The 12,190-nt window shown below is 49.6% G+C and overlaps 1 non-coding gene across 1 annotated transcript; it reads left to right on the top strand.

Annotated features, from left to right (window-relative positions):
* Positions 1-10,228: 10,228 nt before the first annotated feature.
* On the top strand, positions 10,229-10,301 carry TRNAR-ACG (transfer RNA arginine (anticodon ACG)). The gene has a single exon. It is a non-coding gene; the product is annotated as a tRNA-Arg (tRNA).
* Positions 10,302-12,190: the final 1,889 nt, after the last annotated feature.

The following is a 12,190-nucleotide window of genomic DNA, read 5'->3' on the forward strand; positions in this document are numbered from 1 at the left end:
AACTACATTATAATTTCTGTTCCAGATTCATCAGCAGTACCAACATAAATTATAGTAGGCAAACCTCAGAGATTTGGATAAAAAGACCCTGAAACAGGCAGAGTCCATGGATGAACTCCATTGGGGAATCACCTCCACATGCCGTGGCTCTGTTGCCGGCAGGACGCCAAGCCATGGTGTTGCTGCTCCCAGCTGCCTGCCTGGGAGAAGGATGGTCCTGTGGCTTCCTGCTGCCCCCCAGCAATGCCAGCAGGCCAGCATGGACCTGAGTGTCACCTGGCTTCAGGGGCCACAGGGAAACAGAAGGCCCTCCCAAAAGAAAGTCCTGGTTTCCTCACAGTCCTCGAGGTCAGGATGAGAAATGGTGGTCAGGCCATACCCTTCAGGGAGGCAGGGCAACCTCGAACGGTGATTAAGACGAGGCGTTTATCATCTTCCCTGCAATTATCTGTATTCTCAAAAGTCTCAAAATCAGTGAGCCTGAAAAGACAGGCTGCCGGTGCTGTGGAAAAACAAACATGAGATTAGCGGTTCAGCATCTCCCCGAGCAATACACAACTTTACAAGCCCAGAGGTTCCCAAGCCCTCATCTCCTCAATACATTACTGCTAGAAAGAGATCTACATTTCACATGCAAGGCATAACAGTATGTCCAAAGCACTGCATGAAGGAAGTGCTGCATGTGGGGAAGAAATAGCCCCGCACTACTGCCTACCTAAAAATAGGTCCTCTCCAGGGCTAGGGACAAGTTTCACAGATAACAGGCACAGGCTTGCTTTTCCACACCCCCAAATATGCCCTGCGATGAGAATAAGACGTGAAGGAAGAAAGGATATAAATAAAACAAAACCAGTTAGAAAAATGGGAGAACACACCGGTTGGAAAAGTGGGAGAATCCCACTTCCTCTTGGAAAGTAGTGACCAAGTGCTTTACTATTTTGGCACAGTCCCCCGCTTTTCAAATGCAGCCCTGACCCTTTCCCCTCTACTTTGCTATCACAGCATCCCATGGGAGCCTGTTTGTAAATCATCGCTACATGTCTCCCCTGCTAGCTGAGAGGAAGGAATGATGGCTCCTCCCCGAGTTCCTGCATTTTTCAGAGTAACACGGCTGTTTAGTGCTGGGTTAGCAGTGGAGGAGTCCGTGCTGTGACAGAAGGGCTGGACACAGGTGGCACAGCCAGGACAGTGCTAGGGGGCCTCCCGAGCACAGCAGAATTTAAGGAAAAGGTAATCGCAGAGTTTTAATAGTAGGAATTTTGACTGGGGGACAGATCTGATTTCTGACCTGGCCTTAACAGGCCGTAGCACTCCCCTTTAAACCCTGCTGCCATGACCCCAGCTCTGTCGTTAGGAAAGGAGAGTGATGTTCAATAGAGAAGCGACTTGCATGTCACAGCACAGATCCAGCTTAGGCTTCCCAGCTGGTGTCAGCTCATCACTTCGCAGAGATACAGCCCTGTCCCAGTGTCATGTTTCTCCCCAGCCTTGGTCTGCTCAACATAAGCCACTCTTGATGCTATTTCAGTATGTCCCCTCCATAGCTCAGCTGGCAGAGCAGAGGAGCACGGGTATTTTTTCTCCAGGACAATGCTGAGTTCTGTAGTTCAAAGGAGAGACTGGTTTTAAGGTTATATTCAGCACATGACTTTACACCATGTCAGAGACCTGCTGAGACTCCGTCCCAGCTCCCTAGGCTGGTCTAGGTTATGTTTTCATCCATCCCCATCTTGAGGGTCATTCCTCCAGGACAGAATAGAGATTCAGTGCTGGAAGATAAAGGATAAAACATTATGGCGTTACAGCTAAACAAAAATACTGTGCGTGTGGGCAGGAAGGTTTTCACACAGCAAGGCATTACCTGAACCGGTCAAGCGCCCGCTTAGCACGTGACTGGTGACAGATGTGGTACCTCTGTCCTTTAGCTTTTTTTTCAAACTAACTCCTCCGTTTTCCTTTCATGTGTTCCTTTGCCCTGTAAATGCTCTTTAGGCATATAGCAAAACCAGCATGACTATTCATTTCTGAGTGCCAATGTCTTTTTTTCCTTTGAAAGTCGGATTAGAAAAGCAAGTTTACCTTTTGGCCATTTTCCAGCCAAGTTCTTTCCCCCACTCCCTCATGTGAGATTCACGTGAGCATAGGGGAGCACAATGCATGAGAGAGAAATGCAGGTGTTTGCAAGGACAACAGCAGCTGGAAAAGCCTTCAAGCTGGGCAGGAGCTGAATGAACACACTTTAAGCTATGATCAGGGATGCCATCTGCTGTGACATTGTGTTCATTGTACCAAGCAGCAGTCTATTAGGTTAACGTCCTTTTGAATTATCACTTCAAGAAGCATCTCAAGCACGCCGGCCCACATCCACATACATGGTGTTGCGTCCCCCTCTCCCATCAGGCTGTTCCCCAGGAGTCAGACTTTCTGATTCTGGCTGAGTTTAGGGAATGTAAGGTAAGAAAGGGCAGACAGCAAGTCCTTTTGCCACAAAACAAATCAGATTTTGGGTGCCTTTTCAAAGTCTTTGACCTTGCCAGCTTTGCAGTAAAGTTTGTGTTTTGCATGGAAAACCAGGGTCGGGCTGCCTGAGGGTGCACTTATTGCACCGTGAAGTCCTACACCCCTGCAGTCAGGGTTGGGCAATATGAACATGTAGTTCATGGCAGCAAACTGCATCACAGTAATCTGTTAGCATGATCTGCGGAGAAGACAAAGAGTTTGGGGCTTTCTCTCCTCCCTCACCCCCATTCTCCCCCTGCTTCTACCTCACCTAGCCAAGCACAGCCTGCCCCCAGCCCAGAAGGTGACTCCTGGTGACTCCAGCCATCAAGCAGGGAGGGAGGCTGCTCTGGCGCTGTGTGCAAGGGAAGGAGTGCTGCTGTGAGCTGGCAACGCCTGACCTCCCTTGTCCTACCTCTGTGGTCAGGAAGCTGGAAAAACAGGGCACCGCCGACCCCATGTCCCCCTGCCACAGCCACACTTTGGATCAGGAGAAGGCGGCTGGGGGAGGAGAGGAGGGGCATGTGCGGGGTGCAGGGAGGGCTGGGATGTGTGGCAAAGCAGAGCGTAGGATCGGTGCCAGCGCTGCTGTGCATTTCCGTTATCACAGCACTTACAGTTGCGCTGCTAGCGAAGCACATGGCCGACTCCATGTAGTCTGCAAGAAAGAAGAGGTGGTGCAACAAAGTCAGTTGTCTGATGGATCTGCTTATTGCAAGTTTTGCCTCTTTGTGTCACTTGCGTCACTGTTTTTCTAATGCCATGGGGTCGTATCTCCCTCATCTCTGCCCTGTTGCAGGTGTGCAGGGAATCTTACTTCAGGGAAACCTTGGGAGGTGACAAGCTGAAGCTGTACACAGCGTGTTTCTGCTGCTTCAGATAATCCCAAAGACTGTAATGCAAACATGAGAGGGGTGATAATAGATTTATGTATGAGTAGACTACTGTGCTGCCTTTGGCTGGGATAATTTTCTTCATAGTAGCTGGTATGGGGCTATGTTTTGGATTTGTGCTGAAAACAGTGCTGATAACACAGGGATGTTTTTGTTATTGCTGAGCAGTGCTGACACAGAGTCAAGGCCTTTTCTGCTTCTCATACCACCCCACCGGCGAGTAGGCTGGGGGTGCACAAGAAGTTGGGAGGGGACACAGCCGGGACAGCTGACCCCAACTGACCAAAGGGATATTCCACACCATATGACGTCATGCTCAGCATAGAAAGCTGGGGGAAGAAGAAGGAAGGCAGGGATGTTTGGAGTGATGGCGTTTGTCTTCCTAAGTAACCATTGCGCGTGATGGAGCCCTGCTTTCCTGGACACGGCTGAACACCTGCCTGCTGATGGGAAGGAGTGAATGAATTCCTTGTTTTGCTTTGCTTGTGTGGCTTTTGCTTTAGCTATTAAACTGTCTTTATCTCAACCCACGAGTTTTCTCACTTCTACCCTTCTGATTCTCTCCCCCATCCCACTGGGGGGGAGTGAGCGAGCAGCTGGGTGGTGCTTAGTTGCCAGCTGGGGTTAAACCACGACAACTACAAATCATATCTCTTCCAGTTACCTACGCAGTATGGTCTTGGTGCTACTTCCATCCCTAATCATTGCTATGAAGCACTTCACAGCAAGGCAACAGCTTCACAGCAGCATCACCTTGTGCAGAAATTTGTATTCAAGGTGCCTTTTAGGCCTTGGTTCCCCATATTCCAGAGTGATGTGTCTGCCACTTGCCATCACGCTGCTGGGACTGGGGCTGCTACGGGATCCCACCAGGAGTCAGTCTCCGGACCACATCTCTCATCCTTTGACAGCTCAGCTCCCAGGGTGGAGGGCTGTGGTGCTTTCAGGGTAACCTACTGGTTTAATTCCAACTCAAAGGAGAGGGGGTTTTGGGGTGGGCAGGAAGGCTTTTGCTCATCAGTGGGCTGCTTATCCTACCCCCGACAGACACCATGAGGAACCTCAGGAGTTGCCAGCGCCTGGGGCCAATCTCCGATTCCACACCAAACAGCAGAGGATGCCTCTGCCATCCCTGACCTCCACCAGAGGTACTCACCAGATACCTCGCTCCTGCAGCCAAAATGGGGCAGGCATGGCTACTGCTATCCTTCAACACTCTGGAGAACGTGCCAGGGAGCCCGATATGAGTTAGGTGGCCACAGGGTAACAGTTCATTCAGCAAGCAATGCCAACGGGCGACCAGTAACACTGAAATCCCACTTAATCCAGGAGAGATGAAGCAAAAATGCAAATAAAATAATTTATCCATGAAAAATCCATTAATATCCATCCAAAACAGATGATATTTATGGAATACTTAAGAAAGCTAAACACATTCCTACTCTTACCCGTCTAAACTGGCAAGACCTCTGTCTCTCTAATCACCTGTCACCGGCTGGTGTGCAGGTGATTGCCCTGAGAAGGTACAGTGCTTCCTACAGAGTAATTCATGGCTCAGGTTGCATTCATTAGGGTGGTCCTAATATGTTAGGTCTCATAGCCAATTCCTTGGGCTTCTGGCAGACTTTAATCTGAAATGCATCCAGACTGGCTACTCATTCCCAGGAACTGAAGTCAGCCATCGTTCACTTCCAGGGAAGTATAAATGTCTCTATATCAAGCCAGGTGTCACCCAGTCAGGCATCAACTTCTTGCCTTGAAGAAAGTGGCAACGCTCCCATCCTTCCTCTGGTGATTTAACATGCTCCCGTGTGAAATGCTCTTTATGCTGACCCTCACAGGTTGCACCAGGCTGGAAATTGAGAAATGAAGTGTCTGAAGATGTGTAGAGCAGGAAGCTCCACCTTTTTCCACCTTGGTGATCCCATTTTCATCCTTTCCCTCACTTTACAGCTAGGGAGCAATTCTGAGGGAAGTGTGCCCATCCAGCATGTGGGAGGCAGTGGGATCGGTGTGTCTGCTCTCCAGCCCCAGGCTGGTGTTGTCCCCACTCCTCCCCTGGCCCCACGCACTGCAGGAACTATGCAGGGGGGCAGAAAGGTGCCTGGGCCGTTTCCTTCCAGTTTAGGGAGGAAACTGTGCTGCCAGTGGGCTAATGGGTATCTCTGTGTGGTCCCTATGTGGGGCCACTTCGTAAAACTGGAAGGAGAAAGTTTGCAGAGGCAAGTAGAAGATGTGAAGGGAAAAAGACGCAATAACAGGGTAAGAAAGCAGTAAGCACACAGTAGTCCCAGGATGTCCTCTGTGTTGAATAAGAACTGCTGCCTTTAAACTGATTCCCCACAGCCCAGCACAATCCCCCCATCTCCTCTTCTACTTCACAGCACCACAGCAACCCACTTTTCCTCCTTCCCACATCAACCTTCAGCTCCTTTATCCTCTACCATGAAGGGAGTGGACTGTCTCACCCTCTCCCTGAAAAGACAAGTCCCACAAACCAAAGAGTAGCCTCCACTCGTGCGGGCAGAAACCGCTCCCCTTGCTCCTGATCCCAGCATCAGCTTCAAGCAAGACATCCTCTCCAAACCAAGGCTGACTAGCTGCACACAGTTTGCTGTGTGCCCACCAGAATAATGATAGCAGGCAGGGCAAAGAAGAGATGTTTACATTATTGCAGAACAAAGAGGTTGGGGGGAAAAAAAAAAGAAAAAAAGAAAAAAAGAAAATGGTGGCATTCAGGCATTGAGCCAGTGCCTTTCCCATGACAGCACTCCGGCTGAGCACTTGAGCCAAGGTATTGTTAGTGGGCCAGGTAATGCTAAAAGAATGAAATCATTCGAATCTTTGCCAAGAGGAAGGGCCAGCGCATCTCCTGGATAGGGAAGAAATAGGAGGAGCTCCATGCTAAAGCGGTGGACCTCCCTGGAAGGGAAGAATTTGTTTCTTTAGGAGGAAACTAGACATGAGAGGTGCTTTGTTCCCCCATGAGGAAATACTTCTCGGTCAACACAGCCTGAGGTGTAAGGTGTGGAGGAAGGTAGGCTCTCTGCTCCTCACTGTGTCAGAAGAGCCTGCGGCAAAATGCCTGGATATGAGGGAATGGCCTTGCTGATTTAATCTTCAAAGCCAGTAACTGAAGCCTGGTTTTCTCTCATTTCTCCACCTACCTCTTTATAAGTTTATCTATCTTGGCAGCTGTGAGTAGATGTTTTTATTTGCTTTTTGTCTTAACCTGTCTTGAATTAAGTATGATTTTGGTGTAATTGGATACTAATGACTTGTTCCTTGCCAAAGGATGTGGTAAATCTCCACGTAGAGCTTCAGGCACCTTACAAGCACTCTGGGTTGCCAGCTTGTTCTCCATAATACCCAAAGCATTACTGAATGCACCCTCTGTCAGCAGTAGGGCCCCACTGGACCCACAATAACCAGGAGGGAAGAAGTGTCTTCCAGGGATGGGAGCAACCAAGAAGACCTGAATCCCAGGGGCTTCTGCAGGGTTTGTTGGAGGATTTATGATTTGGTGAAAGACCACGTGGTTCTTGCACCATGTGCTGAGCAAGAAGAAAGGAGAGAATCCCCCACCAGCCAGAACTGAACCGGCAACTTAAGTTTGTAAAAAACTACATATATTTGTAGCCTGCCTCGCTGCCAGGAGAGCTATCAAAAGAAGTTAGGAGCAGCCACCAAAGGTAGGCTTGGCATGCTGTCAGGCAGACTCATCCTTCCCTACCTGCCCACCCCTTTGTATCACCCCTTCTCATTTCCAGCTCTTACCCATATTCATCCCCTCCCCGGGCCACTAGCCTGATTTCCCAGCTCTGGCTCCAGCTTCCTCCAGGCATGAGGATGGTTCCCTGCTTGACCAAGGTTTTGCCTCAAATCATTATTCCTGGCTGCAGCCCTGTCCTGGGTTCGAGCAGGGCCCATCTCACTGGGATCTGCTTTCCGAATTGCAGTGCACCACAACACAGCTGTTCTTGCATGCAGTACGTGCTCCGTCAGCCAAAACTGAGTGGCCTTGTTTGCTCAGAGCAATTCTGTTAGAAGTGCATGGAAATCTGAGAAACTACTCTTTTCTGACATCATCCTTTGTCCCATCATCGCAGCAGGGGTGATCCCTGGGATCTCTGAGCAAATACATGGGAGCCCTCTATCCTGCCTGGCCCGGGCATGCGGTGGATCATCTCTCTGGCTGCCAACTGGAGGAATAGGTGCAAATCCAAGCTGCCCAACTAGAAAAAGGCATTACCCCCACCCCCACAAACTCCTGTTTGCAATTACATTCTTCCTGTTGTTATATGCCCACCAGCCATTTGGACACACTCACCCCTTTAATTCACTTTGTGGCTTTTCAAGGTTAATTCAGGGGAAAAAAACAAAACCCATCTGCAAAAGAGGACCCATTTGCAAGTCTCTGCTTATGAAGGAGCTGCTCCCCTCCATGCTTACCCCTCTGTGCTGGCCTGGGGCAATCAGGAGCAATTTGGCCTTGTCTTCACCGCCCACCTTACTAGCACCTGCAAAAAATAAAGAGAGCAAGAAGGAAAATGAAGAGAGGGTGGAAATAACAGATGGAAAGTGAGGTGTCTGTGCACGCAGACAGCAGCTCTACCTCTCACCCACTGGATACCTTCTCCACTTCTCACACCTTGCTCCCACTCCATGTCTTGTGCTTCATTGTCTCAGCACGACACTCCTCCTTCGGGCTGCAGTTTGACAAGCAACTGCAGGTGGCTGAGCTGCTCTGGGCAGTGGGATGGGGCAGCCTGTGCCTCTCACCTTCCTCGTGCTGGCCCTGGCTGCAAGGTCTGGTCCCCTCGTTTGCACCAGCTGAGCTGATTCGCCTCACTGACCGTTAGAAAATTCCCCGCTGACCGTTAGAAAATTCCCCGCTTCTTTGCTGGATTATCAAGTTGACTCAGGTGCCGGGGGTGACCACAGACCAGTGACAAGGCAAGTTGTGTAGCTGAGCACAGTGGAGAAGAGGGGAGGAGAAGTGAGACCTTGTTGCTTTGGAGCAAGGAGCTGCTAAACTGGCTCATCCTCCTTTCAAACTTCACCCTCAACATCCTCATTGTTATCCAGAATGTAATACCTTCAGTACCCCACAAGATGGTCCATGACCTGAAGGAGCACTCACAAGCAAGTGAAGCCAAAAGCCATCACTTATCACCGTAGTCTGGCAAAATCACCGCTGCTGAGGGAGGTATGGTAGCAATGCGTGTTCAGATAGGGTTGTGGTGATTAACGTTCGTCTCCAACAGCTCCCGGCATTTTCCCTGGCAGCAGGTTAGGTGAATCCCATCCTGCTCCTAAGGAATGGAAAGAAGAGTCATTCATGTTTTTCCATGCTCCCTAATGTCCAAAGCCAGCTAACTGTTTTTTTGTCTGTTTTTTTGTTTGCCTAATGAAGCTAGGGCTAACTAAGCAGAGTTTGTTTTCAGTAGCCAGGCTCTCTTTGGTACAGACCTGTTTATGAGAGCCTGAATGGACAAGTGTCAGGCCAGAAATCAAACAGCAATCAAAGGCTATCATCGGAAAGAACCCAGCAGCTCACCGACACCCAGGTTATTATCAGTGATGGGCCAACACGTTTGGCTGCCGTAAGGTCAGTGAAGGGCTCAGAAAAGCAGGCAGCAAGTGTCACCAAGAAGTCCTGAGGCTGAATCCAAAATGTTACTAATCTGTGAGGTGTTCCCTGGCTCTCCCTGGAAAAGCAAAGCTTACTTTGCATCTGATTGACAAGGAAAAACTGGAGCACAAGTTCTGGGATGTTGCGGCCTTTGCAGAGCATACCAAATGACCAAGACCACAGCCACCGGGGCACTGGTCTCCTTCCTGAAGCACCAACATGGTGCTTTGTATGGATTCAAAGGCAAAGCCCACCTTGGCAGTCCAAAGAGAATTGTCTGAGCTGCAGGAAGAAAATACGGGGTACAGACCAAGAGTAACTCAGAGCTTGGGGCAGGAACTAACATGCAGGCGTGAGACAGGCACGTCGTAACGGGAGAGGTATCGGTGTGACAGTGGAGTGGGGGTTACCTGGAAGACAAGGTGCTGATGCTATCTTAGTACCTTCAGAGCTGCCCTTATCCCTCTGAATAGATCAGCTCTGCGCTGCGCCACACAGCCTGTCCCAGCCCTGCAGGCCTTGTCTGTCTGCTCTGGGCCCTTATGCAGAAGCAGGACCAAGCGTGGGGTGAAGGCTACAAGGCTCTTCTGCTACAGCATCGTGGAAGCAGAGGCAGATCCCACCTCCTCCTCCCAGCAGCTGGAATTCCTCCTCCAGACACCACAAGAGCAGACAGGCTCTGCTGGGGTTTGGGGGAACAGAGTTTATGAGCAAAGGGGCATGACACAACTCCCAGCATTTAGGAACTGGATGATATTATGATGTTTGTCTTTTTTCCTTTCAGCATAGATATTGCAGCAGGTGACATGATGTGACTTGTTCCCAGCTTGTACTTGCAAAGCTCTTCATCACGGTGGAGCAACATCAGATACGGAGCTTGGACCCGGATGCCGGGTGGGAAAGCGGGATTTCCACCACGCAACCTTCACCCGCCGCTGGAGAATTTCGGTGTGTGTCCTGTCCCCCCGTCCCCCCCCAGCCCAGGAACAATGGTGCGGCAAAGATTAGGGATGGGAGCAGCATCAGAGACCCAACACTCGGGGACTGTGTGTTGGCTGTGCAGGACTTTGCTCCTGCCCTGCAGCCCCGCGTTTTGGCAGTGTTGGGCGTCGGGGCCGCCCCCCCCGGGGCTCCCGGGGGGAGCCCCGGGGGGGCGGCCCCGACGCCCAACACCTCCCGCGCTGCAAACCACTGTCGCTAGGGGCCAGTGGCGCAATGGATAACGCGTCTGACTACGGATCAGAAGATTGTAGGTTCGACTCCTGCCTGGCTCGCTTATTTAACTTTTACGCCCCCTCTCGCCTTCCCGGCCCCCGTTTCCCCTGAGGTTCCCACCCGAACCGGGCATGGATAGAGGGAAAATTGGGAAGCTCGGGGGGTGTGTGTGTGGAAAAACAGTTGGAAAGCGGGAGGTGTGGATTTCCTCATTAAGGGATTCGTTTAATTAAGTTGGTACCCACACATCCTGCTCAGCATCCTCGGGAGCTTTCAACTGGGTCAACTCCATCTCCAAAGAGATTTATTTTAAAAAAATCTTGCTTATTATATGGATCTTTCCCAACCCCACCAGGAATCTCCAGCACCCAAGTCTATTCCCAGCATCTTCCAGTTTTCCACTGTCATGCTCCGACTCGGCTGACCCCAGAGGGTGCCTGCTCATCTGGCTCCTGCTGCTGAAACGAGGTAGGTTTGGCTGCTCTGGGGAACGTCCTGGGGAGCTAAAAATCATGTCTAAGTGCCCAGGACGTCAGTCGAGAGAACTGCTGTTAGCTGAGTGATAACTGGATAGATCTGGTGACCCTGAAATCCCACTTAACTCAAGCCAGGTGAAGAGTAGGTACAGATAGAAGCGTGTGTTTATAATATCCAAAATAGATTCACTGACAAGAGTACCTAAGTCAAGAAATAATAAAGTTTCAGATACTAAAAAAAATCAGGAAAGATGCGCTCTCGTTTCCAGGGGTTTCCCACCTATGTGGTCAGCAGGACATCTTGTCCATGCACATGCCACATATCTCAAACTGCATCCATCAGCCAGCACCTCGTCATACAGGAACATTTTCACCATCTCTCCTTGGAAATCCTCCAGGCAGTCTGAAAATTTTCATCCTCATACTCTTAACTCCCCTGAGATTTGTTCTATTTCCCCTTTCTCCAGGAGAAGAGACAGCTTTTGCTTGAAATGCAAACAAACCTTTTCTTACAACACGGGAGCTGAAAAGTTCTTTTCGTTGGAGCAGGTGTCCCCTCCTGTACCCGTCAGGCCATTTAACAACCCCTGATGCATCTGTTTGCCTGCCCGCCACGCTCTGGTGACCCAGTGTATCAGAGTGAAATGTCTTATGAATGGGGTTTATATAATCTCTGGCATCTTCCGTTATTAAGTGCTACAAATGATTGAATAGGATACATGCACACAGCTTGTTATTGGCCCTTGCTGGAGACCAGATACAGAAATAATTAAACACTTGCAGGTGACTGGTCACCAATACTTTGCTCCTAAATGAAGTATTTAGTAAGCTACACTATCATCCAGGCACTGTAATAGGCTGTTATTGTAGTAAAAAGCATTTAGTACATTTAAAAACATGAGCATGTCCTAGAAGAGTGGGAAGCCGAGCCAAGCAGTTACATTAATGTTACAGGGCCATAGCTCAAGAGGCAGAATGGTTGTTTAGCATACAGCAAGTCCTGAGATTGGTGCCTACATTTTTCCAGGGTTTGAGTTTAGTTGTTTTGTTTGTTTTTCCTGGCTTGCATTCTGTTTTATTTTTATCTTTTTTTTTTCTTTTTCTCTGCATTCCTTTTCACTTATTGGTGATAGACAGTTACACAGAAACGCATGCATGTCAACACTTTCTGGGTGGGTGGGAGAGAAAAAATATCTCGGAGATGGACATGGAGGGGGAAAGGAGATGGTCCCTTCTCCAGAAGAAACTCTGGGTGTGCTTTTATTTTGTGAGCTATCCTTTAGGACAAGGAAAAAGGGGTGCCACTGAATGAGTGAAAAGGAGTGAAGGAGTTTGCATGAACTTCTGCAAAAAGTAGGAGCAGAGACATTTATATAGGAAGGAGTGAATCGTAACCAAGAAAAAAATCAGTCTTGTAGCCCTGGATGGAGTCTGTGCCCTGTCCCACACCGGGGAGTGGCAAAGGGATGCGC

This window comes from Aptenodytes patagonicus, chromosome 2, assembly GCF_965638725.1.
Source record: "Aptenodytes patagonicus chromosome 2, bAptPat1.pri.cur, whole genome shotgun sequence".
NCBI lineage: Eukaryota > Metazoa > Chordata > Aves > Sphenisciformes > Spheniscidae > Aptenodytes > Aptenodytes patagonicus.